The sequence below is a fragment of the Mixophyes fleayi genome, chromosome 6 (assembly GCF_038048845.1).
Source record: "Mixophyes fleayi isolate aMixFle1 chromosome 6, aMixFle1.hap1, whole genome shotgun sequence".
Taxonomy (NCBI): Eukaryota; Metazoa; Chordata; class Amphibia; order Anura; family Limnodynastidae; genus Mixophyes; species Mixophyes fleayi.
Genome location: NC_134407.1, coordinates 214,211,762 through 214,238,737, shown reverse-complemented (window position 1 = coordinate 214,238,737; position 26,976 = coordinate 214,211,762). Strand labels below are relative to the sequence as shown.

Here is a 26,976-nt window from a genome sequence, read left to right as displayed (position 1 = left end):
AATTACTCCCCTCATAGTCACCACTTTTTGTAAAATATCTTCCATTCTGGGAAGCTGCTGAAACGTTTAAAAATGTATTTGTAAATATCATATTTTGGGTTTACTTATCCTTCAAGTGCAGAACATTTATTTGTCATATATTGATGAGTTGAATAAAATGATGCAGTAAAATAGTAGTACAGAGTGATGGTACATTAAACAGAAGATATTTAGAGGAGTTGGGAGGGGGTTTATTAAAATGTCCTCACTGTAGTGAAGGTACATTGGGTACCGGGATATATGGGTCTGGGCTGTTTCAGTCACTTTTATCCTGAACTTTGTGTATGTTTAGCAGCCACAGTTAGCCTGTCTGTGCACTGCAGCTTTGCTCTGTATTCTGCATCTTGTAGTCCACTTTCAGCTTGCCATTTTGACCTGCTGCTGTCCACTCTATCTTCTTGGATATCCAACGTTGGGTGGACAAGTTCAGGATGGAGTTCATGAGGACCGTAATCTTCAGCAGGGAGCAAGGTGAGTCCATGGTGTCCTTGGACATCAGCAACATGTATTCTTGCATATTCCAATCTTGGAATAAACACCAGTGTCTCACCAGATTCACTGTATGGTTCCACTGTTTTTAGTGTGGACTATGCGTTTCGACTTGTCTTCAGTGCAGAGGTGTTAGGCATTTGTCCTTATTTTTAATTAGGCCTGCAGTACATCTCTACTACCAGAGGTGCTGCTGTTATACCTGGACAGTTTTTCCTTGTCTGCAAGGGGATAAATTCTCATCATCTGATCTAGATCATGATCACCTGTGGCTGGCCTTTTTAAGATTGCATTTTCGCACAGACTGCTGCCACATTGTATGTGTCTGCTGCTGGTCTCTCTGAAACTCCTGATTGGATACTGACTTTTCTCTGGCATTTGACTCCTACATTATTCTTACATTTTGCACCTCCTTTTGTGACTCAGATGCCCGGCTTCGTTTAAGTTGCTACTGCTTACTCCCTGGTATATTGTGGACCCCCTGACTTGACTTACTCTCCTTTTGCCTGATTCTCTGATGGCTCATCCAGTGCCTCGTGCCTTCTGGCTAACCTGGTAATCCAGTCTCCTTGTTCCTGCACTTCATCTGTTATACATGGACACCAGTCTTTCCTGCTCCAGCTTCCCAGCTAACCTAGTTATCCGGACACCTGTATTTGCATCACAACTATTGGCTATCCAGCATCTGCCGTTTTCAAGCTAATTCTGATTTCCTGTTATCTGTGTTATCAATCCTATTGAACTCTGCATTTGCTATCTCTGTTTCTATGGACTTATGCTAGCTGTTTAATTATTGACTGCACCTAGTTATACTTGTGTGATCCATGTTCAGTAATAAAGACATTTTATTTTTTACTACCACAGCTGTAGTATTCATACTGGGAATCCTTAACACAAGGGTGTTACCAGGATGAAGGGAAGAGATGGTTGTCCTTCAGAGATCCAGGGGGTTGTCTGTCATCCTAGAAGATCTGCAGATGAAGGTGCGACATTCACCTACCTTGCAGCAGGATCATGTTCTGGAGACGACCCAGACCTTTGAATCTGAAAACTGTAGAGGGTGTTCTTGACAGGTGAACAAATTCCCTCTCCTTAAAGAAGCTCACGAGGACCCTGTTAGATCACAGTTGGGTGACTGTTTACTTTTTGTTTAAAAGTCCTCTGCACAGATAGTCTCCTTTAAGGCGATGCACTTTGCATGGTTCTACTCAAGGGAGTTTCAGATCGAGCTTATGGAATTAATTTCACCATCATCAGCTGGGCAAGTCATCTGTGCTCTCCTCTGGTGGTTGAACGGTGACTCCCCCGGTGACCTTTTTCCTTGGGATATGGACACTTGTCTACAGATACAAGGCTGGGAGTCTGCCACGCTTCAGTGCAGCTGCAGGGTTTTGAGATTTCAGTGTATTCCGATCAATTTTCAATGCCCTAGTCAGCACGCGCCACTTTGGTGAGGAAGGACTGTTGAAATGCAATCAGATTATGACATTGCAGTGGCATACCTCATTCATGAGGTAGGAATCAAGAGTGTCCTGGTCATGAGGAACCCGCAGCCAGCTTGGCAGTATTCCCTCTAGGGGTGGAATACTGGGATGCATTTTTCTTGGGCATTTTCTGCGTCTAAGACCAGACCTGCTCAGGTGTTTTTCTGGTCCAGAGTGTCTTGGCTGGCTTTCACGGTGCGTCACTTAATGCCATAGTCCTTAAGGCCTATGGCTTCCCTGACAGCGTGGTTCAGATCATGCTTTGGCTAGGAAGCAAATTTTGATCAGGAATTTTCTCATGGTGTGGAAGACGTATACTTCCTGGTGCGAACGGAAGAGGTTTCCTATCTTTTTTATTTTCAGTTTGACCTGTGTACTTCTCTTCTTTCTGTAAGGAGCTTTGAGATTTAGTTCCTTGAACGTCCAGGTGTCTGCCTTATTGGGTTTACTTTGTGAAAACTGGTATTTTTAATGGAATTACAGCCTTTATATGAAGTCTCCATGAATCATCCCAGTCGCGCTTTGGATCTTATCCTGGTGCTGACAGTCCTGCAGCATATTGGATTCTGAGTCCAATAGAGAACACTGGATGACCACACTTTTTATAGTATCTTGATCTCCTTGTTAAGGTTCTTGTTCCAGTTGTTTGTTATTCTCTGCTCTCCCTTTTTGTTCTGTAGTCCTGGTTCTGTTCTCAGAGCTTTGGTAGTAAAAATATGAAATGGCCACTGGGGTATAGAGGAGGAGGAGTGTATGATTTAGCTTCTTAAAAGTACCCAGACACCTGTTACCACACTTTATACCCCAAGCATATCCAGTGTCCCCCATTTAAGGATTAAATGTTAGTACAAACTTAATACTGATCCATATAGTGATATTAGACTAACTTGTCAATTAGACAATTCGACTGCTTCCCTTCAGTGTCAAGAGGCTTGTGAATCCTTAACAATTACTTATTTACCTGTATTAAACTGCTCTATATGACATTCAATCTGCATAGAAAACCTGACCAATTATGAAGAGAATATAAATAAACACATTTGTAATCTACTTACACATCATAATTCATGTAGGTGATAAACCCTGTTCTTATATACAGCAATATTTAGACATCAGAGATTACACATATTTATGCTCCTAATGAGAAATGTTCTGTGAACAATCCCAAACTATGTACACATGAGAAAATCCACAGGTAGAAAATGTGTTTGTTATTATAGATATAGCTGAATGTCAAAGGTTTTCTCTGTTAAAAATTGATACATTGAATAAAACCTTTCATGTAAATTGATTCATCTGCTATTCCTGATCTCATTTACTTGTGATAAAAGCAACTCACAGCATATCATTGTATATGTTATATGCTGTATACGGTTGGTTGTACAAAAGGGGAGCACCGGTCGTCGCTAAAGAGAGAAGAAGAAGAGAAAAAAAAATGTTTCCCTTTTCCTTTCTCTTTTTTAAAAAAATGTTCAGAAGAAAATACTACCCAAATATCCAGGAAGAAGAGACAATCTCAAAAATCAGATCACCTATGAATTGTTCACCATTAAGGACCACAGGAGGTTCACTTAGCAGAAAGGAGATGGGGTAGGAGTAAAGGAATTATAAATAGAGCCAAGGGGACGAAATCTGGTGGAGTTTATCGTCCTTATCATGTAAATGATAAGTAATCTGTTCCATTTGGGCAATAAACCAAATGTAGGAGTGCAAGGCCGCCATAGGGGGCTCAGCTTGCTTCCATGATTTAGCTACTAGACATCGCGCTGCAGCAAGGATATGGGAAGATAATTTCACGGACTGCCTATCATTATCAATCAGAGGATAGCAAAGAAGAAGGGACCATGGGTCTTCCCGGACGGGACATGGAAAGAGGGAGGTAAATCGGTCCCAAAAGGAGGATATTTTAGGACAGGTCCACCAAATATGTAAAAAGGATCCCATCTGGCCACAACCCCGCCAACATAGTGGAGAACTAGAGGGAAACATTTTAGTAATTTTGTCGGGTGTGAGTATTTTATATGCGTTCTCCTTGACCAAGGTGGAAATAGAGCTGGTGGCAGCCTGCTTCCTTATGATCTTCCAATAATCCTCTGGGGGGTGGGGCAGATCCCCTTCCCACTCCCTTTCATGTCTACCACTGGGAGGGAAAAGTACATTGATAATTAAGCTGTAGATATAGGAAATCGTGACTCTACGCAAAGGCAAAGAAAGACATAGGGTTCTCAAATGGGGAAACACGAGTGAGGGAAGGAGCACCCCTGAGGAGAGAGCCCACAAAGTGACGTAAATAAAAATATTCGTAAAATTTAGGATGCAGGTTTGGATACTTAGAACACAGGTCATCCCAAGAGATATAGGTACCTTGGTATAATAGATATCCAACAAACTAAACACCCGCAGTAGACCAGGCACTATGGAAAGCTGAGGAGAGCCCGGGAGGGAAGGCGGGATTACCCCAAAGAGGCAGAACAGGAGGGGAAGAAGACGGGATATTGAGATGGGGTTGGCAGGCCTCCCAGATCGTAGCTGAGAATAACAAGGCGGGGCATTGACAGACAAGGGGCAATCCAGCTTGTTTTGAGAAACCCCATATACATGAAAGAAATGGAAATTTAAGATAGGCGGATTCAATATCAACCCACGACAGTGCCACCCGGGGGGGGGGGGCAAAGGAGGCTACAATCTGACTCAAGTGAGCCGCCCAATAATAAATCTTCAAATTCGGGAAGCCCCTACCACCACACCTGTGGGTCTCTTTAGGAGGGCCAGCTCGACCCTGGGAGACCGGCCGTTCTATACACATCTAGAAAGACATTTTTGGATAGAAGAGAGTTCTGAGAGGGGAACTCTAACAGGAAGTGTCTGAAAATAATAAAGAAGCTTAGGAAGGAGGTTCATCTTGACAGAAATGATCCTGTCCAGCCACAAAATAATGAATGAGTGCCAGGAGAAGAGTTCTGACTTGATTTTAGCAAAAAGGCCTGGATAGTTCTCTCAGTACAGGGAGTCGTAGAAGTTGGTGATAAAAATACCTAGATATGTAATTTTCTTTTTTTGCCACCAAAAGTTAAAGTGGGAGGTGAGTACCAGACCCTCCCGGTTAGAGATATTAAGCAGAAGGGCTTCTTCTGTAGCAATATTAATCTTATAACCAGAAAGGCGCCCATAATAGTGTAAAATGTTGAAGAGACTGGGGAATGACATCATCCGTGAAAAGAGAAAGCTTACTCTCCAGATCGCCCGTCCATACACCTCGTATATCAGGACAAGCTCAAATGGAAGTAGCAAGAGGCTCTATAACGAAGGCAAAGATGAGAGGGGAGAGAGGACAGCCTTGACGAGTACCGTTGGAGATATTAATAAGGTAAGACGGAGAACCATTGATTATGACTCTCGCAGAGGGTCGAGAATACAAGGCTTGAATTCCTGTAAGGAGGCTACCTGAGATTCCAAACGCCGACAAGGCTCCAAACATAAAGCTCCAGGAGATCCTGTCAAAAGCCTCGGCGTCAAGAGAGAATGATGGCCGCGGCCTTCCTGGTATTAATGATATGAATCAAGTCAATGGTTCTTCTGGTGTTATCTCTGGCCTGATGGCCCGGGACAAAACCAACCTGATTGTAATGTACAAGGGAGGGAAGGATGAATTTAATCTATTAGCCAAAATTTTAGCATACAATTTAACATCTGTATTAACCAGGGAGATAGGGCGATAACTAGCGCAGTCTTAAACATCTTTACCTTCTTTATAAATCACAGAGATCCGAGCCTCAAAAGAGTCCCTGGACCAAGGAGCCCCAGCCAGGATTGAGTTGAGGAGAGTGTGCAAACGGGGGACCAGTAGCCCAGCAAACCTTTTATAATTGGCAGCAGTGAAGCCATCCGGCCCCGTTGTCTTACCAGATTTCTGGGACCTTACAACCTGTTCAACCTCGTCCCTAGTAATCTCAACTCTCAGAAGAGCGTTAGCCTGTGGAGAAAGTTTCGGAAGCTTAGCAGAAGAAAGAAAAGAATCAAATGTAAATTCTGATGGGAGAGTAATGGGTCAGAGGGCTGAGGTAGGTTATAAAGTTTAGTATAGTAGGACTGGAAGGCAGCACGTATTCGCTGAGAATCATAATGTAAAACTCCATCGGAGTCCCTGATAGCCCGGAGATTCCGGGCCGCCATCTTGTCTCTAAGTTTAGTGGCCAGCAGTCTATCGGCTTTATCGCCCTTTTCATAGAAGCGCTGATTGAGCCACTTCAGCTTATTAGCAACCTGGTGGGATAACAAAAGGTTTAGTTCACCCCTAACAGAGGCAATTTTCTGGAGAACCAACGGGTCAGGATTCAACTTGTGACGTTGCTCTAAGGCTCTCAATGAGTCCATCAGTTGAATAGTTTTGGCCAGACGAGACCGCTTAGTTCGAGAAGCCAGAGCAATAAGATGACCCCGTATTACAGCCTTATGAGCATCCCAAAGAGTCATAGGAGAAATATCAGGGGTATCGTTCATCACAAAATACTCTGAGAGAAGAGAATAACGGTGAGAAATAGTTTCTTTGTTATGCAGAAGCGATTCGTTAAGCCTCCAGAATGCTTTAGGAGGTTGTTGGGCAAAGGAGGTAAGTTCCGCCGGTACAGGGGCATGGTCCGACCAAGTAATAGGAAAAATTTGAGAAGAGCTAAATCTAAGAGTAAGGTGGTAGCTGAGCAGAATCATATCGGTCCTGGAGTAAGTGTTATGGGGAGAGGAGAAAAAGGTATAGTCCCTGGCCAACGGGTCTAATATTCTCCATGAATCGTATAAATTATGAAGCTTCAGAAAAGCCTGTAAAGCTTCAGTATTGTGGGCATCTCTCCTCAGGGGAGGGGAAGAGGAAGCTGAGGAACAATCTATAGTTGGGGCTAAAATAGCGTTGAAATCGCCAGCAACAATACGTTCACCCTGGCGAACACGGGGTAGCAAAGACCCCACTTTTTTGAAGAACTTATGTTGACCAGTGTTGGGTGCATAATGGTTCACTAGAGTGCAGGGGAGATTATTTAAGGAGCCTATGAGGATCAGGAATCTACCCTTCTTATCCTTATGACAGTTACGAAGATCAAAAATTAGATGGCAAGCAAACAAGATTGCAACACCTCGTTTTTTTTTATCTAAGATCACATGCATGATATGTCAGTGGAAATTTTTTAGAGCGGAGCTCCGGATGGAGTTTATTCACAAAATGTGTTTCTTGCAGGAATATCAGGTCTCCTTTAAGAGACTTGAGAGAGGAATGGAGCTTAGCTTGTTTCTGGGGAGAATTGAGGCCCTTAAAGTTATAGGAAATAAGATTTAGAGTCATTGGCAAGTTAATGTTCGAAAAGCAAGATTACAGAACAGAGAAGAGGTGTCAAGGAAAAAAAGAAAAAAAAGTAGATAGGGTAAGACAGGGTAGGCGACGACCAGTAAGGAGAAGGAGAAAAGGACTAAAGGTTGAGTAGAAAGGGATCTGCATAGTGAACAAAGTCCACCTGTGGAAATTGCTGGTAAGGGACAGGACATGATGAACAAGTCATCAGGGGGCCAGCATAGAGCCCTAGGCTCTAAAGGGGGTGGAAGTCTAGTAATAATCAAAAAACGGAGGGCCGGGGAACTAAATGGGAGATCCGGGATGGCCAATTTAGAGTGCATGACCTATGGAAGAGGAGGGGAGGGGAAAAGGTATGAAGAAATTACTGAACCCTAAGGTAAGGGAGTAAAGGGGAGAGAAAACAAGGGATGAAATAACCAGCATTTAACAAATTGAATGCAGCATAACATAACTCCATATCAGACGCATATCTTGATGTCCGCATGAGAAGCATCCGGACGTGGTCAGATGTAAGAGCTATAAAAGAACAAAGAAAGACACAAAGAAACAAAACAAACAACAAAACAACAGCAAATATAAGCTAGAAAATAAATAAAACAGAGTATCAGTGACAATAACAGGAGCTGGAGTCTGTATAACGCCAGTGTCTCATCAAGGCCACCTTGTGGATCCATAAGAAGAGAATGAGGTAGAAATCTCAGGGTGCTTGCTGGACAGCGCTTGCCTCTGGCCGTGCGCTGTCTGGCCAGAGGCAAAATCGAGGCCCAGGATCGGGCACGCGGACTAGGCCTCAGGAGCGCCAGGCAGATGTGATAGACCCAGGGCACATCCAAATGGGGCCGGGGCACAGCGGAGAGTGCTAGGAGAGCCAGGCGATGTTTTGCAGGTGGGCCAGGCCGAATTACAGTAGCGGGGAGCCGCAGGTATAATGGCTCCACGGATCTCCCTTTGCATGCCTTTATTCTGTATTTTAAGTTGCTCGTATCTTACATTTACGGTTCCTAGCACTTGAAGAGGCAGTTTAGGTGTATCTGATATGCCATCTGACTCCTGCCTTTCTGACTACTCTCTTGGTTTAACCCTTGGAACCTCGCATTTCGCACGGCTGACTTCGGACTGTACTCCTACGCTTACTCACCCGCTATTTTGTTGGTAGCTGGCTTAGAGAACTGCAACCTGCGCGTCCCTTGCAGCAAAGCCCATACCTCCTTATGGGGGTCCCTGGCAAAGACCAGAGGTGCGTTAGTCTGCACCTGCTCGCTATCAAGTCCACCTTAGCAGAGTGGCATCATCTTCCCGAGGGAGCTCACTATCCTGCCTATGTGTTTACTGACCACAAAAACCTATTTTTTCTTCGAGATGCCCGCTGTCTAAATACACCAGGCTCAGTGGTCTTCCTTCTTTTTCCATTTCAACCTAAGACTTGCCTTCCATCCTGGTACCAAGAACACCCTGGCAGATGCCCTATCTTGATCTTTCGATGATTCAGACCTGCTTCCCAACCCTGAGCCTTGACCCATCTTAGATCCTACCAGCATTTTAGCTCTGACCAAGACTTCTGTCAAGACTACTCCGGTTGGGTGTTCGTATTTGGATGCTCACATTCATCTCAAGGCTCTACGCTGGGCTTACTCTACGAAGTTCACAGGCCACACTGGATTTACGTAAACCTATGTGTAACTCCCGGCGCTATTGGTGGACCACTCTCCGCCTGGATGTTAGAGAGTTTGTCTCGTCATGCGTGGTCTATGCTCAGCAGCAGACTCCCTGATGCCTTCCTTTAAGTATGCTTCATCCACTTCTTATTCCGGAGGATCCCTGCTCCAGTATCTCAATGGACTTTATTACTGACTTGCCTCCTGGTAATGGGTTCAACACCATATGGATAGTGGTGGACAGATTTTTGAATATGGTTCACTTTGTTCTCTTGGAGGGACCACCCTCAGCTTTAGCCCACATCTTTATCAAGGAGATCTTTTGCCTCCATGTCTGCCTGCGGGAGATCATTTCTGATTGGGGAGTTCAATATGTGCCCTGTTTCTGGAAAGCCTTTTGCAAGAATTGGGGTTAATCTGAAGTTTTTCGCCGGATACCACCCTCAAACCAACGGTCAAACGGAACGAGTAAAGCAAGAGCTTGAGTTGTTTCTCCGCTGTTTTTCCTCGGAAAATGAGTCTGATTGGTCAAATATACTCTCCTGGGCTGAATTCGCCCATAATAACCATGTCCATTACTCCTCTAGGACTTCCCCTTTCTTTACTGTTTTCGGCAGCCATGCCATCTTGCCTGACTTTTCTCTCACTTTTATGCTTCTATAGTTCCTGCTGCTGATGTTTTGGTACAGGTCTTTTCTTGCACCTGGACCCAGACCAAGGAGAGCTTAGTCAAGTTCCCCCAACGCTACAAACGTTCTGCAGATCGTCATCGAAAGGCTTTCCCTATTCTTCATATCGGGGACAAGGCTTTCCACCCAAAATCTAAGGTTCCGAGTTTCTTTAATGAATTTGACTCAACGTTTTATCGGACCTTTTTTAGATCATTCAAGTCATCAATCCCGTCTAAAAGCTACGCCTTCCTTCCGCCACAATGTCACAATACCTTTCACATATTTTTTCTCAAGCCCTGGGTGCTCAATAAATTCTCTCATGGACCTTCTCGTCCCTCTCCTATTCTGACCGCATCTGGCGAAGAATATGAGATTAGCCATATCTTGAATTTTCATCACCTTCATGGCCGCCCTCAGTATCTGGTCCATTGAAAGAGTTTTGGCCCTGAGGAGAGGTCTTTGGTAGAAAAAAAGATCTCCATGCTCCCTGTCTTCTGGCTGAATTCTTGAAGAGACGAGCTTCTAATTGCCCTCCACTTGGGAGAAAGGGGGCGGTACTGTCAGGCGCCGTCCCCGCAGTTCAGCTAGGTGCTAGGGACGGCCGTCCGCCCTCTCTGTCCATGTTCAGTTGCCTAGCAATGGGACGTTTACTCTATTTCCTGCCCGACGGCTGATGGGTGCGTGCGCAGTAGCTTCCACATCCTGTTGCTAGGCAACGGGACACTATTAGACTCGGTCACCATTTGCGAATCAGGCCTCAGCTTACCCTACTTATAGGAAGATCTGGCATCACTAGGGTGCCAGAGATTCTGGTTTCCTCATGCTCCAGCACTCCAGGTTCTGCTCCTATTTACTGACTGACCTCCCGGCTTCTGACTCGGCTACTCCTGACCTGGATCTTGTATATTCCATTGGGCTCCATTTGTCTCTCCTGACATCTGACTCCCTGGCTTCCTGACTATTCTCTTGTAGGGAGTGAATAAGCGACTGGGTGCAATGGGAGAGAAGAATACCACACGAGGATAAAAAATGTTTGGTTGAACCCTTGGTACCTCACATTCCGCAAGGCTTTACTTTCAACTGTACGACTATAACTACTCACCCACTAATTCGTTGGTAGCTGACTTGAAGACCCGCAACCTGCGTGTCTCTTACAGCAAAACCAACACTTCCTTGTGGTGGTCCCTGGCGAAGTTCAGCTGTGACAATATCAGCAAGTAGCCATCAGTCAAATCCAGTCCGTGACATCCTCACGCCTCCTAAGTCCCATTCTCAAGGATCCCTGGACCTTTCTCCTCGACTTCCCACTCCCAGATGATTAGTACTCTACAAAATTAGCATCCCTTACCCTTGCTGCAGCTCGGTGCCTCATTGCCAAGCCATGAAAACAAGACAACCTGCCCCACCTTTCTGCTTTGAAGTCCTATATTTGTTTCATCACTCACATGGAAAAGATCACCCATCACTTACATGACAAAGGCGACAAATTCTACCATATTTGGGCATCCTGGATTTTCCTTTAGCACTTCTCTCCCCTGGTATCTCTTTCATATTGCCTCTGACCCCTGCCCTATGTCCAAACTTCCCCTACCCCATCCCACCGATTGATCCCTTCACCTAACATACCTCTCTTTTTTTTCCTTTTTTGAGGTTACGTTCTCTACCATGAAGACTTCTAATTCTAGCCTCATGGTCTCATATTAAAGCTTATTTCACCAGCATTAACCCGGTTTGGACAGAGTAGCGATCGCATCTAGCAGTTGCAAGATATACGCAATATGAGATTAATACTCAAAAGTACTTTGTGTGTGGGTCAGTTTGAACTGGTTGTTCAGAGGGAAGACACTAGACAACAGTTGGGGGAACTTGCCCCTCACCCTTTTAAAGGATCAAATGAACTGACCTATGACCAGCAGGCAACTGGAATATCATTAACCCTGGACCAATGAAGACATCACTAAGTGTTATCTGTATACATAGTGACATCATCTGTGGGTTTTTTTTTTATACTGAAGCTACATATAAGCATGCTGGCCCATTGTTCTGTCTCTCTGATCCTGACTACATATGACCATGTCTGTATCCCCTGGGCCTGGGTGAAGCACTATAAGGAAAATGTAATGTATTCAGTGTTTTTATACTTTCCTGCTTTATTGTAACATCTTTAATGCGTAATAATGGCTTGCTGTAAATCCTGCTATATTTTGCAATTAAATATCTTTGTGCTTTGGAACCACAACAATCGCATTGGACAATGTTTTATTGGTAAGCGATAAAATGACTTTAATAACATTTTGCAACTTTTTTTTATTCATGCTAAATTTTCATTATGTCTATTGTGTTCCTAAGTTAGGCTGAGCAAGACTATGTGACCACATATGCCAGCTGATAAGCAGAAGTACCATGATGCAGAGTCTGGAAATGTCTCAACTTCTGGATGGATTGATTGTGACACTGCTGAAAATGGACTTGGCCACCAGTGCCTAGACACACATGATATGTACCTGGTTCAAAAAAAGGATTAATAGATTGATTGAAACTGATTACCTCCGCCTAATGCTGAACTTTGAGGGTCACACAGGAATCTTGCACTGAAAAATCAAAGAAGGCTCACTTCTAACACAAGAAAAGCCTGAATTTGTTGCAGAACCATTGTAAACATTGCTACTCTTAAAAAAATACAGAGGGAACAAAATAGTAGGGGGATCTATGCTGGATAACGTCCTCAATACAAAAGGACAGGATAAAGCGTCATGCCAAGAAATCCAACAGGACTGAGGTTCTGAAGAAGTCAGCAAGGTAGGAAACTAAGCCCACTTCACAGGGAAGAAAATCTGATCTCTAAAAACAAGAGCCAAGAGAAGGTCAAGTTAGAAGCTGTCTCTTCTGGGGCAATAAATTGAGGGAGAGACTGCATTCACTGTAAAGGAAACAGATTTTTCCTAGAAAAGGTGTTTACATCCAACATCTCCAAAGAGAATCCCCATCAGAATAGACCTGTAAACAAGTGAAACCAGCTTTATTGGTGATCCTATGCCCAGACCCAGATAGTTTAGGAAGATACAGCAGAAAAAGACTCCAACCCAGAAAGTCCACAGGTATTGTTGTAAAATAATTCTCAATCTCGTGTACGAAGAGGGAAAGGAAGGTGCCTACATGTACAATAAAGACATCTAAACTACAGTATTCCATGAACATAATAGACCAAAAAGAGCATGAATGTCCCAATGGCAAATGGAACAAACCAAGAATGACTTTATTCATACTAAAATATAGAAACAAACTATCGCAATGAAGTTAGTTAGAATCATACAAGTGAGTGAATGAATGTAGACGTATGAGTAATATACACTACATGTTTTGAGGACACAATTAGTATAAATACCACCAGGGTCATAATGAATGTCATGGAAGGAAAAATTTGTGAGGATAATCTGTACCAGGTGGGATAGTGGGTGAGGAAGAAAAAACAACCATCATGACCACCCTTACCACATAACAATGGGGTCAGACATTACAGTGTTTACAACAGAGGTTAGGAGATTCCCCCAGAGTGTCACTGAAACTCATTCCAACATTTACCCTACAGAATCTGATCTGGAAGAAGATAAAGTGGGATAAAACTATAAACCATAAAGTTAGAGGTCTATCATCTCAGAATGGACATACCCCTATATCACAATATGAGAGAATACTATGTAGCACCCACCTCACACATGGTCCTCAGGGGTGAGAGAAGCTTATAACATATATGAATCCTAATGAATAAACAGCAATCTGTGATAAGAGAAATATACCCCTGATAAACATACATGGAAGATATATTAAAATGCTTAGATAAAGAAAACATGGAAGTCTGAGCTGGACATTTGGGCTGTAGAAATATGCTGGTAATGTCAGTATAAAGCTGTGCAGTATAATATGATGTCAGTACTCCCTGCACCACATCTGTGAGGCTATATATTATATTATATATTATATTATATATTATAAAACATATTTTAAGAATAAAACACCCAACTCCGTGAAACCACGCCCACTGGTTAGCATAGACACGTCCCTTATGAACAGCTGACTTCCTCAGACGATGAGGCCTCTCTGTCTCCGGTTACACACAGCGGCGGCCATTTTGTCGAAGCCTTTGGAGCTCATAACACGACAGGGACAAGGCACAGACCGCAAGTACTTCCGGGTGAGAAGTGACTGAGATAAAGCGGAGACCTCGCGTTTATGTGTCTGGCAGCAGGTAATGATATTTATTATTACAGTACAGGTGGAGCAGACTCTGGTGCCGTGTTATTATTATACAGGCGGAGCAGACTCTGGTGCCGTGTTATTATTATACAGGTGGAGCAGACTCTGGTGCAGTGTTATTATTATACAGGGGGAGCAGACTCTGGTGCCGTGTTATTATTATTATACAGGTGGAGCAGACTCTGGTGCTGTGTTATTATTATTATACAGGTGGAGCAGACTCTGGTGCCGTGTTATTATTATACAGGTGGAGCAGACTCTGCTGCCGTGTTATTATTATACAGGTGGAGCAGACTCTGGTGCAGTGTTATTATTATACAGGGGGAGCAGACTCTGGTGCCGTGTTATTATTATACAGGTGGAGCAGACTCTGGTGCCGTGTTATTATTACAGTACATGTGGAGCAGACTCTATTGCCGTGTTATTATTATACAGGTGGAGCAGACTCTGGTGCCGTGTTATTATTATACAGGTGGAGCAGACTCTGGTGCCGTGTTATTATTATACAGGTGGAGCAGACTCTGGTGCCGTGCTATTATTATACAGGTGGAGCAGACTCTGGTGCCGTGTTATTATTATAAAGGTGGAGCAGACTCTGGTGCCGTGCTATTATTATACAGGTGGAGCAGACTCTGGTGCCGTGTTATTATTAGACAGGTGGAGCAGACTCTGGTGCTGTGTTGTTATTATTATACAGGTGGAGCAGACTCTGGTGACGTGTTATTATTATACAGGTGGAGCAGACTCTGGTGCCGTGTTGTTATTATTATACAGGTGGAGCAGACTCTGGTGCCGTGCTATTATTATACAGGTGGAGCAGACTCTGGTGCCGTGTTATTATTATACAGGGGGGACAGACTCTGGTGCCGTGTTATTATTATACAGGTGGAGCAGACTCTGGTGTTGTGTTATTGTTTTACAGGTGGAGCAGACTCTGGTGTTGTGTTATTGTTATACAGGTGGAGCCGACTGGTGCCGTGTTATTATACAGGTGGAGCAGACTCTGGTGCCATGCTATTATTATACAGGTGGAGCAGACTCTGGTGCCGTGTTATTATTATACAGGTGGAGCAGACTCTGGTGCCGTGTTATTATTATACAGGTGGAGCAGACTCTGGTGCCGTGTTATTATTATACAGGGGAGCAGACTCTGGCGCAGTGTTATTATTATACAGGTGGAGCAGACTCTGGTGCCGTGTTTTTATTATACAGGTGGAGCAGACTGGTGCCGTGTTATTATACAGGTGGAGCAGACTCTGGTTCCGTGTTATTATTATACAGGTGGAGCAGACTCTGGTGCCGTGTTATTATAATACAGATGGAGCAGACTCTGGTGCCATGTTATTATTATACAGGTGGAGCAGACTCTGGTGCCGTGTTATTATTATACAGATGGCGCAGACTCTGGTGCCGTGTTATTATTATACAGGTGGAGCAGACTCTGGTGCCGTGTTATTATTATACAGGTGGAGCAGACTCTTGTGCCGTGTTATTATTATACAGGTGGAGCAGACTCTGGTGCCGTGTTATTATTATACAGGTGGAGCAGACTCTGGTGCCGTGTTATTATACAGGTGGAGCAGACTCTGGTGCAGTGTTATTATACAGGTGGAGCAGACTCTGGTGCCGTGTTATTATTATACAGGTGGAGCAGACTCTGGTTCCGTGTTATTATTATACAGGTGGAGCAGACTCTGGTGCCGTGTTATTATAATACAGATGGAGCAGACTCTGGTGCCATGTTATTATTATACAGGTGGAGCAGACTCTGGTGCCGTGTTATTATTATACAGGTGGAGCAGACTCTGGTTCCGTGTTATTATTATACAGGTGGAGCAGACTCTGGTGCCGTGTTATTATAATACAGATGGAGCAGACTCTGGTGCCATGTTATTATTATACAGGTGGAGCAGACTCTGGTGCCGTGTTATTATTATACAGATGGCGCAGACTCTGGTGCCGTGTTATTATTATACAGGTGGAGCAGACTCTGGTGCCGTGTTATTATTATACAGGTGGAGCAGACTCTTGTGCCGTGTTATTATTATACAGGTGGAGCAGACTCTGGTGCCGTGTTATTATTATACAGGTGGAGCAGACTCTGGTGCCGTGTTATTATACAGGTGGAGCAGACTCTGGTGCAGTGTTATTATACAGGTGGAGCAGACTCTGGTGCAGTGTTATTATTATACAGGTGGAGCAGACTCTGGTGCCGTGTTATTATTATACAGGTGGAGCAGACTCTGGTGCCGTGTTATTATTATACAGGTGGAGCAGACTCTGGTGCCGTGTTATTATTATACAGGTGGAGCAGACTCTGGTGCCATGTTATTATTATACAGGTGGAGCAGACTGTGGTGCTGTGTTGTTATTATACAGGTGGAGCAGACTGTGGTGCTGTGTTGTTATTATACAGGTGGAGCAGACTCTGGTGCCGTGTTATTATTATACAGGTGGAGCAGACTCTGGTGCCGTGTTATTATTATACAGGTGGAGCAGACTCTGGTGCCGTGTTATTATTATACATGTGGAGCAGACTCTGGTGCAGTGTTATTATACAGGTGGAGCAGACTCTGGTGCCGTGCTATTATTATACAGGTGGAGCAGACTCTGGTGCCGTGTTATTATTATAAAGGTGGAGCAGACTCTGGTGCCGTGCTATTATTATACAGGTGGAGCAGACTCTGGTGCCGTGTTATTATTAGACAGGTGGAGCAGACTCTGGTGCTGTGTTGTTATTATTATACAGGTGGAGCAGACTCTGGTGACGTGTTATTATTATACAGGTGGAGCAGACTCTGGTGCCGTGTTGTTATTATTATACAGGTGGAGCAGACTCTGGTGCCGTGCTATTATTATACAGGTGGAGCAGACTCTGGTGCCGTGCTATTATTATACAGGTGGAGCAGACTCTGGTGCCGTGTTATTATTATACAGGGGGGACAGACTCTGGTGCCGTGTTATTGTTTTACAGGTGGAGCAGACTCTGGTGTTGTGTTATTGTTATACAGGTGGAGCCGACTGGTGCCGTGTTATTATACAGGTGGAGCAGACTCTGGTGCCATGCTATTATTATACAGGTGGAGCAGACTCTGGTGCCGTGTTATTATTATACAGGTGGAGCAGACTCTGGTGCCGTGTTATTATTATACAGGTGGAGCAGACTCTGGTGCCGTGTTATTATTATACAGGGGAGCAGACTCTGGCGCAGTGTTATTATTATACAGGTGGAGCAGACTCTGGTGCCGTGTTTTTATTATACAGGTGGAGCAGACTGGTGCCGTGTTATTATACAGGTGGAGCAGACTCTGGTTCCGTGTTATTATTATACAGGTGGAGCAGACTCTGGTGCCGTGTTATTATAATACAGATGGAGCAGACTCTGGTGCCATGTTATTATTATACAGGTGGAGCAGACTCTGGTGCCGTGTTATTATTATACAGATGGCGCAGACTCTGGTGCCGTGTTATTATTATACAGGTGGAGCAGACTCTGGTGCCGTGTTATTATTATACAGGTGGAGCAGACTCTTGTGCCGTGTTATTATTATACAGGTGGAGCAGACTCTGGTGCCGTGTTATTATTATACAGGTGGAGCAGACTATGGTGCCGTGTTATTATACAGGTGGAGCAGACTCTGGTGCAGTGTTATTATACAGGTGGAGCAGACTCTGGTGCAGTGTTATTATTATACAGGTGGAGCAGACTCTGGTGCCGTGTTATTATTATACAGGTGGAGCAGACTCTGGTGCCGTGTTATTATTATACAGGTGGAGCAGACTCTGGTGCCGTGTTATTATTATACAGGTGGAGCAGACTCTGGTGCCATGTTATTATTATACAGGTGGAGCAGACTGTGGTGCTGTGTTGTTATTATACAGGTGGAGCAGACTGTGGTGCTGTGTTGTTATTATACAGGTGGAGCAGACTCTGGTGCCGTGTTATTATTATACAGGTGGAGCAGACTCTGGTGCCGTGTTATTATTATACAGGTGGAGCAGACTCTGGTGCAGTGTTATTATACAGGTGGAGCAGACTCTGGTGCAGTGTTGTTATTATACAGGTGGAGCAGACTCTGGTGCCGTGTTATTATTATACAGGTGGAGCAGACTCTGGTGCCGTGTTATTATTATACAGGTGGAGCAGACTCTGGTGCCGTGTTATTATTATACAGGTGGAGCAGACTCTGGTGCCGTGTTATTATTATACAGGTGGAGCAGACTCGGGTGCCATGTTATTATTATACAGGTGAAGCAGACTGTGGTGCTGTGTTGTTATTATACAGGTGGAGCAGACTGTGGTGCTGTGTTGTTATTATTATACAGGTGGAGCAGACTCTGGTGCCGTGTTATTATTATACAGGTGGAGCAGACTCTGGTGCCATGTTATTATTATACAGGTGGAGCAGACTCTGGTGTTGTGTTATTGTTTTACAGGTGGAGCAGACTCTGGTGTTGTGTTATTGTTATACAGGTGGAGCAGACTCTGGCGCCATGGTATTATTATACAGATGGAGCCGACTCTGGTGCCGTGTTATTAATTTACATGTGGAGCAGACTTTGGTGACCTGTGGAAGGATCACTGTGATATATCCTCTGTGTAAGCTCTGTAGGGATATTAGTGATGAATTCTCTCTATTATATTCCTTTCTTGTCACTGTCCTTTTCCTCCATGTATACAGTCACATTTATATCATTTCCAGGAGGACTGTTCTGCTGCCTGGCAGGTCACATTATATAATAATATTATATATTTTCCCTCTTACTTTCTTGGTTTTAATATGCACACTGTGGCATAAATTATATACTTTATGTCTTAAATGTAATGCTGTAGTATTTGTTGTATGACAAGATAGTAAATCCTGTTCATATCAGTCCATTATATAGATTATACAGAACATTCAGCACATACACATGCCTAATAATAAGACCACATAATGCGTCCGTATAATGACTAGTATAACTGCATATAGCTTCATATAAGTGAGCCTCTTACTTATATTTCTGTAACAATGTCCTTACCTACTTTTTTCTTTATTTCTAATCCATCTACAAGGCAGAGTCTATATCATCTGACTGTCACAAGGAGGATGGACATGGACAGGAGTCACATGACTGAGAGTATTTTAAACATCACCCTGGAAATCATCTACCTGCTGACTGGAGAGGTGAGGGATTGTGGGAATGTCACAATTATATCACTATTATCTCTATTGATAAAACATGACCCTGACTGGAGAAGTGAGGGATTCTGGGAATGTCACGGTGACATCACTACATCTGTGAGCAGCAGAGGAAGTAACTAGACCAGGGCCCAGTAACAGTGGAATACAGTGAGGGCTTGTGATGATTAGTGGTGAGAGGAGAACTGGGGGGACTTGGAAGGTAAAATGAAATAGGAAGTTTTTGTGATGAGAAGAGACTAGTAATGTATCTTTGTATGTGTGAGATTGTACAGAATGATAAAGGACCTCATTATGTGCAGTTTAATATAATAACAGAGATTGTGATGGATTCCAAAGCTACAGAAGGACAAGAACTCCCATAGTCTCTGCTGTGGAGATTGTCTCACAGGATATTGATGCTAAATTCCAACATATTGCTGTTAGTCTGCAACATCAGATGGATCCTGAAAAGGAAACTATTCTGTATTACTCCCATTACCATTCTCACGAAGAACGGAGCTAACTCCAACCAGTGACCATCAGAGGCCACCTCTGCTTTCTTCATCTTAAAAAGGACTTTTTTTTTACAGCACTTGTGCTACAGCACCCGGATCTTTCTTAACCCTTTTTAGAGGTGGAGTCTTTCTTCGCTGTCTGTAGGAGTGATATTAGCTGGGTTGTGTCATCAGTTTTACTTTTCCCCAACAAATCTCCCAAAGCCTTACCTGTGTATAATCCACAAGCAAAATCTCCCAGGGTGACTTATATAGTAGATTGGAAGTGCTATGTTCCAAAGAACACTTTGTGGTCAAAGCATTCAATGTTCATGCTCTTCTTCTGGTCATAATATGTGGTGTAAAACACCCTCTCAAACCAAACAGAGAGCGCACAGTGGCCACCCATAAGATGTAGGTATTATAATGAACCTATCTCTGTGTTTCTGACAACTGTCTTCTTTCACGAGTGCACCCACTGATAGCCCCTTTCCTTTAGTCACTTCTTGTATTGAAGATCCTACTTAGATGCTCTGTGGTATTTGAGAATGAGTTCAGGCACTTGGTGATGATGCCAGGTGCTTCTCTATTTAAACCCACTCAGTCTTTTCTTTGGTACTGGAACAAAAGGTTGTGTCACAATGCAGTCATGTTGGGGAATATTGTGGAATGGACAATTTCAGCAGGTGAGAAGCAGTGGATTGACATCATGGGTGCATACCTGCCCTCTCTTCCCCGGTATAGCAAATGACCTGCTATTAAATATCCCACCATTGGCCCTACAATTTCAAAGTGGTCCAGACACTGACTACTTACTCATATATCCTCACCGATATCCCCTTTGTCCCCAATCTTTGCAATCCACTGTTCCCGCCGGGCCTACGAGTCTGTCCATTCAATAACTGGGCACAGGTTGGAATCGCACGTGTCTGCCAGCTGATTAGCCCCTCGGGTGTGTCTTCCTTTGAAGTTTGTCCAAGCTAAATAGGAACTACTGAACTGGATAATCTGGAGATTTCTCCAAATTAAACCTTTCCTGACTTCGGGACTCCCTCGCAACGACACAGGAAGGGATCTCATGACATTTGAATCAACCGGTCAAACCTCCAGCTGCCCTCCCCATCTCCTCTCCACAATCTATAAACTCCTCATCAAAACTCTATATAACTCCTTACCCAGATAAACCAGAGCCTGGGAACAAGATCTAGGTGACCAGGCCCAGGAAGAAGACTGCCCAAATATCTTTGAAACTGCACATGCAGGCTCCACTAGTGTAGCAGTCTTGGAAACACACTACAAGGTCCTTTCCCGCTGTTACTGATGCCCAGCACAATTAGCAAGAATATATCCGGGGTCCCGGACGTTTGTTGGAGATGCCACGATGCTCCAGGTACTCCCCTTCATATTTGGTGGGACTGTATAATGCTCCTACCCTTCTGGACCCAGGTTATAGCAGTTTCTACTGATATCTTGAAAGATGAGGTCCCTGACAATGCTGCTTTTTGACCACTAAATAAGATCTCCGGTGTCAGGTTTGTACACGAAGAATGAGTGAGATCCTGCTATCTCAAATGCTATTGGCTTCCCTAGAGGTGCGGAGTCTAACAGAATGGAAGGTATTCACCAGGGATTCCCGCAAGGGAATTTGGGCTTCAGCGGCTTCCACCCTGCAGGTCGCAGCCCTCCAGGGAAGTTCCCAGTGAGAGAGATAAGAGAATTAGTTTAAGCAGCATTCAGAGATATACAGTCTAATAGCAGATGATGAGCAATTACCACTAAAAAGTGGAACATAAATGCAAAGTTCAATAGAGTACAGAGTATACTGCAGATGATGGACCACGGCTGTTAAACTGTAGAGTAGAAACAGTCAGCAGAGTTTAGCTGTGCATTCAGAATACATAGTGAGCGATGATCACAGCAAATACCACTAAAGAGTGGAGCATCTTATGCAGCGTTCAATGAAGCATACAGCAGACGATGAGTCACAACTATCACCACATGGCTGTGGAAGGAATTAGCGGAGGTCAGCGGTGCAGGCAGAGTAGATAGTGAGAGATGATCACAGCAGTTACCAGTAACGATTGGACCAGATGAGCAGAGATCAGTGGTATCCATGTATGCAGCAGATGATGAGCCACAGCTTACCACAGGGATGTGGGACAGATCAGCAGTAGTCAGCGGTGCGTGCAGAGTAGGTAGTGGGCGTTGATCACAGTGATTACCACGAAGGAGTGGACCAGATGAGCAGAGATCAGTGGTATCCAGGTATGCAGCAGATGATGAGCCACAGCTTACCACAGGGATGTGGGACAGATCAGCAGTAGTCAGCGGTGCGTGCAGAGTAGGTAGTGGGCGTTGATCACAGTGATTACCACGAATGAGTGGACCAGATGAGCAGAGATCAGCGGTATCCAGGTATGCAGCAGATGATGAGCCACAGCTTACCACAGGGATGTGGGACAGATCAGCAGTAGTCAGCGGTGCGTGCAGAGTAGGTAGTGGGCGTTGAGCACAGTGATTACCACGAATGAGTGGACCAGATGAGCAGAGATCAGCGGTATCCAGGTATGCAGCAGATGATGAGCCACAGCTTACCACAGGGATGTGGGACAGATCAGCAGTAGTCAGCGGTGCGTGCAGAGTAGGTAGCGGCATAGACTATAACGGAGAGAGGAGGCTGAAACAGGCCAGGTGGAGACTTGAAGAACCAACAATGAAAAGGTGAAAGGAGGAGCCTTATAAAGGAGGACTGACCAATGGCTGCACAGGCCAAACACAGGTGAAGTAAGCACAGGTGCAAACCGTAGCTGACAGCCTACACCATGAAGGGAATTAAAGTGAGAGTCAGTGTTTTGAGGCTCGGGCGGAGATACCCGGAGAGCGGTGTGAGATCTCCGACTTAAAAATTGAATTTGAAATACCCTAGAGATCCACTAACACCGTCCATCAGGGAATGGCTCGAGAGAATGGAATTTTATAGATCAGTGGATGAGCTGATATTCTCCTCAGCCAATAGGTTTGCAGACTACTGTGCCACATGGTGTCTCTGGTTCGCATTTCAGGACGCAGGAAAACTGATACCGCTGATAAGCTCAACCCCCACCTACCAGCAGGTAGTGCTCCTTCCTAATTACATCCTTAATCAGGTAACTCCAACACCCCCTCCTTCTGACCCCACCTACCCCCCTCCCTTTTTCTCTTTTACCCCTTCTCACCCCTGGCCGCTCTCCTCACTCTGTTTCTTTTCTTTATCCTTTCTCTCTACTTCTCTTAATAATTATTTCCGAATTACATTGTAATAATCTGTATTCATTTTAGTTGTTTTACTTAGAAATGCTTATGTAACCCACTGTTAATTCTGCTGCAGAATTTAGTAAAGAAAAATTGCACACAAAATAAAAAGGGTCTGTGAACCAATAAAGGGTGTCTACTCTTTTTGATGAGGTTTTTGTCTCTTTAATACACAGGATTACATAGTGGTGAAGAAGAAATCTGGCGAGTGTGTGACACCCAGCAGCCATCCCTGTGTGTCAGGAGGATTGAGCAGGACCCAGAGCCCCATCACGGAGCCTCCACCTCACTCACTGATACATGAGAGAAACAATGACCAGAAGATTCTAGAACTCACCAACAAGATCATTCAGCTGCTGACTGGAGAGGTGACTGCTGGGAATGGGACATTATACAGTAACACCATGGGATGTGTCTGGGTGATGACTGTATCATTGTGTGTGTCAGGTTCCTATAAGGTGTCAGGATGTCACTGAAGGACAGAATGGTTTGTACATGGATGTGATGATGGAGAATCACCAGCCCCTCACATCACTGAGTAAGAGGAGATTTGTTAATTCCTTGTAAAGGAGAGAGCAGTTGTGATGGTCACCTATATACACATCATCTGATAATCACATATAAACAATGTATTCAGTCACTGTGTGTTTCCTACAGATGGATCCAGTAACAGAGATACCCCAGAGAGATGTCCGCATCCTCTATATTCACAGGATCACACAGCGGAAACTCACAATATCCTACAGGACTGTCAGGTAGATGGAATTGAGGGTCTCACCAAATACTAAAACATCAAAGTGACTTTTCCTTATCTGATTTGTAGAATAGATGTGTGGATCTTATAAACTAATAATCTTCTGCTTACTCTAAATTCATTAAATCAGACATTATTAGCGCCCCTTACTGTGGAATAAATTGATCTGGCCATATCCACACTCCCAAACCACAAGGCGCAGGTAGTGGAGGCATCTCTATAGACCTATGCAAGAAATTCCATTCACCTTTTGTCCCTTAGTTATTGGACACTTTCCAGCACCTGAGGTGAGTAGTTTATCGCCATATATGTCTGAGCTGCTGATTGTCATGTTTTGGATGAATGGTCACACCACCTTGCCGTTTTGCTTGGGGCGGGGCGCCCGTTAGGGGTGTCCCCTGTCTCCTGCACTGTTTGCTCTAACCATAGAGCCTCTGGCATGTTTAATCCGGGCACATCCAAAGATTGTTGGTCTTCCTGTAGGGGTATTACGAGATACTATAGTCCTCTACGCGGACGACATGCTTCTCGTGTTACCTGATCCGGATGCCCCTCTGAACCACCTCCTCTATATGGTTGACTGCTTTGGCCATTTCTCTGGACTATTGATTAACTGGGGCAAGTCCTATGTCTTTCCGCTACAAAGTTTCATATCCCTAGCCACTCCTGCACGCCACTCCCTGCGGAGGACCCTCCGTTTCAAGTATCATGGAGTATGGGTCTCCCGCTCTAGCTCGGACTTGAATCCCTAAATCTTGACCCCATTGTTGAATACTTTAAACAGAAATCTCAGACAGGAAAATACTCCCACTCACAGTGACAGACAGGATCAATCTGTTCTAGATGATTGTTCAACCTAAATTTCTCTATATTCTTCAGCATTCACCCATTTATCTCCCGAAATCTGTGTTCCGGAGTATAGACACGCTCATTTCCTTTGCTGTGTAGGGCTAGACTATGTCTGTTCATGTTTTGTAGATCAAAGAGTAATGAGGGATTTGCCTTGCCGAATCTTCGGCTATATTACTATGCAGCTTAGCTCATGCATCTGATTAGCTAACTGGCAAGTCCACCTCCGGAGGCTCTGGTTGGTTTTCACTCTGGGCTATCAGGGCCCTCTCTGCATGAGTCCCTATCCCCCCTGAAGGTTCTGTTGATGGGTGGGTGCCCCAGACAGGCTTCCCTGATAGTTAGATATTGAGATCTGGATAGAGAAGTTTCTAAGCAGGTCTTTGAAGTTAGTGATGTTTATTTGCTCACACTGTTTGAAGGTACAAGTGAGCAGGTCAGATGAAATACATGTAGAAGTGCAAACAACAAACGCCGTAAGATTTGGCCCATATGGTATTAAGCACCATTGGGCAGAGTATTGGTGGCATATATGAATCCTTATGCTTTTGTATTATTTGTGTGTTGTTTTGGTTTTGTATATTCTTGGGGGGGTTTGGGGGGAGGGGGGGGCAATAAAAAGTTACATGACTTAAAACAAAAAATCTGACATTATTGAGTTTTGTTATTTTTATTGTTTTGTGTCCAATTTAGAGTTGTGACCTGATGGATATGAAAGTAGAAGATACAATTAGAGAAGGAGAAACGTATGTGAGGGGTGATCAGCAGTGTAAGGGGGAGGAAACCCCTACAGATATCAGCACAGGTGAGTAATAAACAATACAGACAGAAAAAAGTTACATTCTCCTTTGTAAGACCCGTCGGAATAATCATATACACACAGGGCCTGATTCAGAGTTAGACGAACGCCCGTTTGTGTAATGTATCATTGTGACTTTCATTTACTGTAAAAGAGACAGCAGTTATGAGGGTCACTTAGATACACATGATGTGATAATCAGATATATACAATGTGTTCAGTCACTGTGTGTTTCCTACAGATGGATCCAGTAACAGAAATACCCCAGAGAGATGTCCCCGTCTTTATTCTCGGGACTGTATAGAGGAAAATCCCAGTATCCCACAGGAATATCAGGTAAAATAATTTAGGTTCCACCAAATGCAAAATGACACTGAACTATATTATCTGTATATAATCTGTGTGGATCTTATACACTATTATGCTTTTATTTAATCTCAGTTCCTTAAATTAGACATTATTAAATATGTTTATTGTTTAGAGGGTTATATATGGTGTATATGTGGCTGAAATTAAAGTTGAAGTTATAGAGGAAGATAATGAGCATGTAAAACCAGTATGTGACATTAATAAACATGACAGGCTGTGTATTACTCAGCTGAATGTACGTATAATAACTGGATACATAAACTAAATATGTCCACCCTGCTCGCTCTCACTCCTCTGCAGCAGGATAACATGTTAGGGGGGAGGTGCTTCTCTATCTAAGGAGGAAGAGTTTGATTGACAGCTTGGAAGACTTTCTGTGCAGAAATACATTGTGTGAATTGGTTGATTCCTACACACAGGAGAGGGCAGTGACGTAGATGAGGGAGGAGCAGCAAGTGTCTGTAATGAAGTGTGTGATACGGTGCAGGGCTACAGTAGAATGTTAGGGTGTGAAAGAATAGACCGCCTGTGCCACCCTGTCTGTTGTTGCAGGGAACCGCCTGGGCTTACTTTGCCACCGTTCCCTTACGTTATCCCAAAATGCGCCCTCTTGTCGCAGTAGGAGGGGCTTGCAATGCTGCCACCACTGAGCTCCTTTATGGCGCTCAGAACCACGTTCCTTCTGGGTAACTGTCACTGCTAGTGTACTCCTGTGCTGGTACACTTGGGCTGGTAACTCCGGACCTCTTACTATGGATCAGGGTTGCTGTGGATGGATCCTCCCTGGCCTATCACACTGACCAGAGCTGCATGGGTAGCAGGCAGGGTGGTGGTACTGGAAAGGCTTGGGTCCAAACCTCGGAGACAGACGGAGAACAGATTAGATTTAGGGTCTATTCTGCAGGTCACAGGATTACAGCAATATGGAAGAAGTTGTCAAGCAGGTCTTTGAAGCAGAGTGATGTATATTGCTCAAGTGTCCTGACAAGGACAGTTCCACTGATTAAAGTTATCAGTGGTCAGGTCAAATGGAACTTCAGAATGATACATTTCAGTGTACAGGACGGTGCTTTTTATACAGATTTGTACACAGGCTATTTTTAGAATCAGGATGTACCCTGTTTACCAAAACATAGATTAAGATAAATTGCAAAGCTAATAATATTTACACTTATCTGTGAAATTCTAGAAACGCTATGATGTCCTGCATCTTTGTTTTAGTCGCAGGAAATCTAGCAGTATGTTTTAAAAATAAACCTTCCTGTGTCCAAGTGAAACCTCACACATCAAAAGACCCAATCAACATGAATCCTTTCTTTAGA

General features: G+C 44.0%; 1 protein-coding gene and 1 pseudogene across 1 annotated transcript in view; both read left to right on the top strand.

The window, feature by feature from the left end:
- LOC142159778 (uncharacterized) overlaps positions 1-26,976 on the top strand; it is a 627,000-nt gene that overhangs the window by 594,435 nt on the left and 5,589 nt on the right. The gene's annotated exons all lie outside the window — the stretch shown is intronic.
- LOC142159808 (uncharacterized) overlaps positions 13,873-26,976 on the top strand; it is a 64,578-nt pseudogene continuing 51,474 nt past the window's right edge.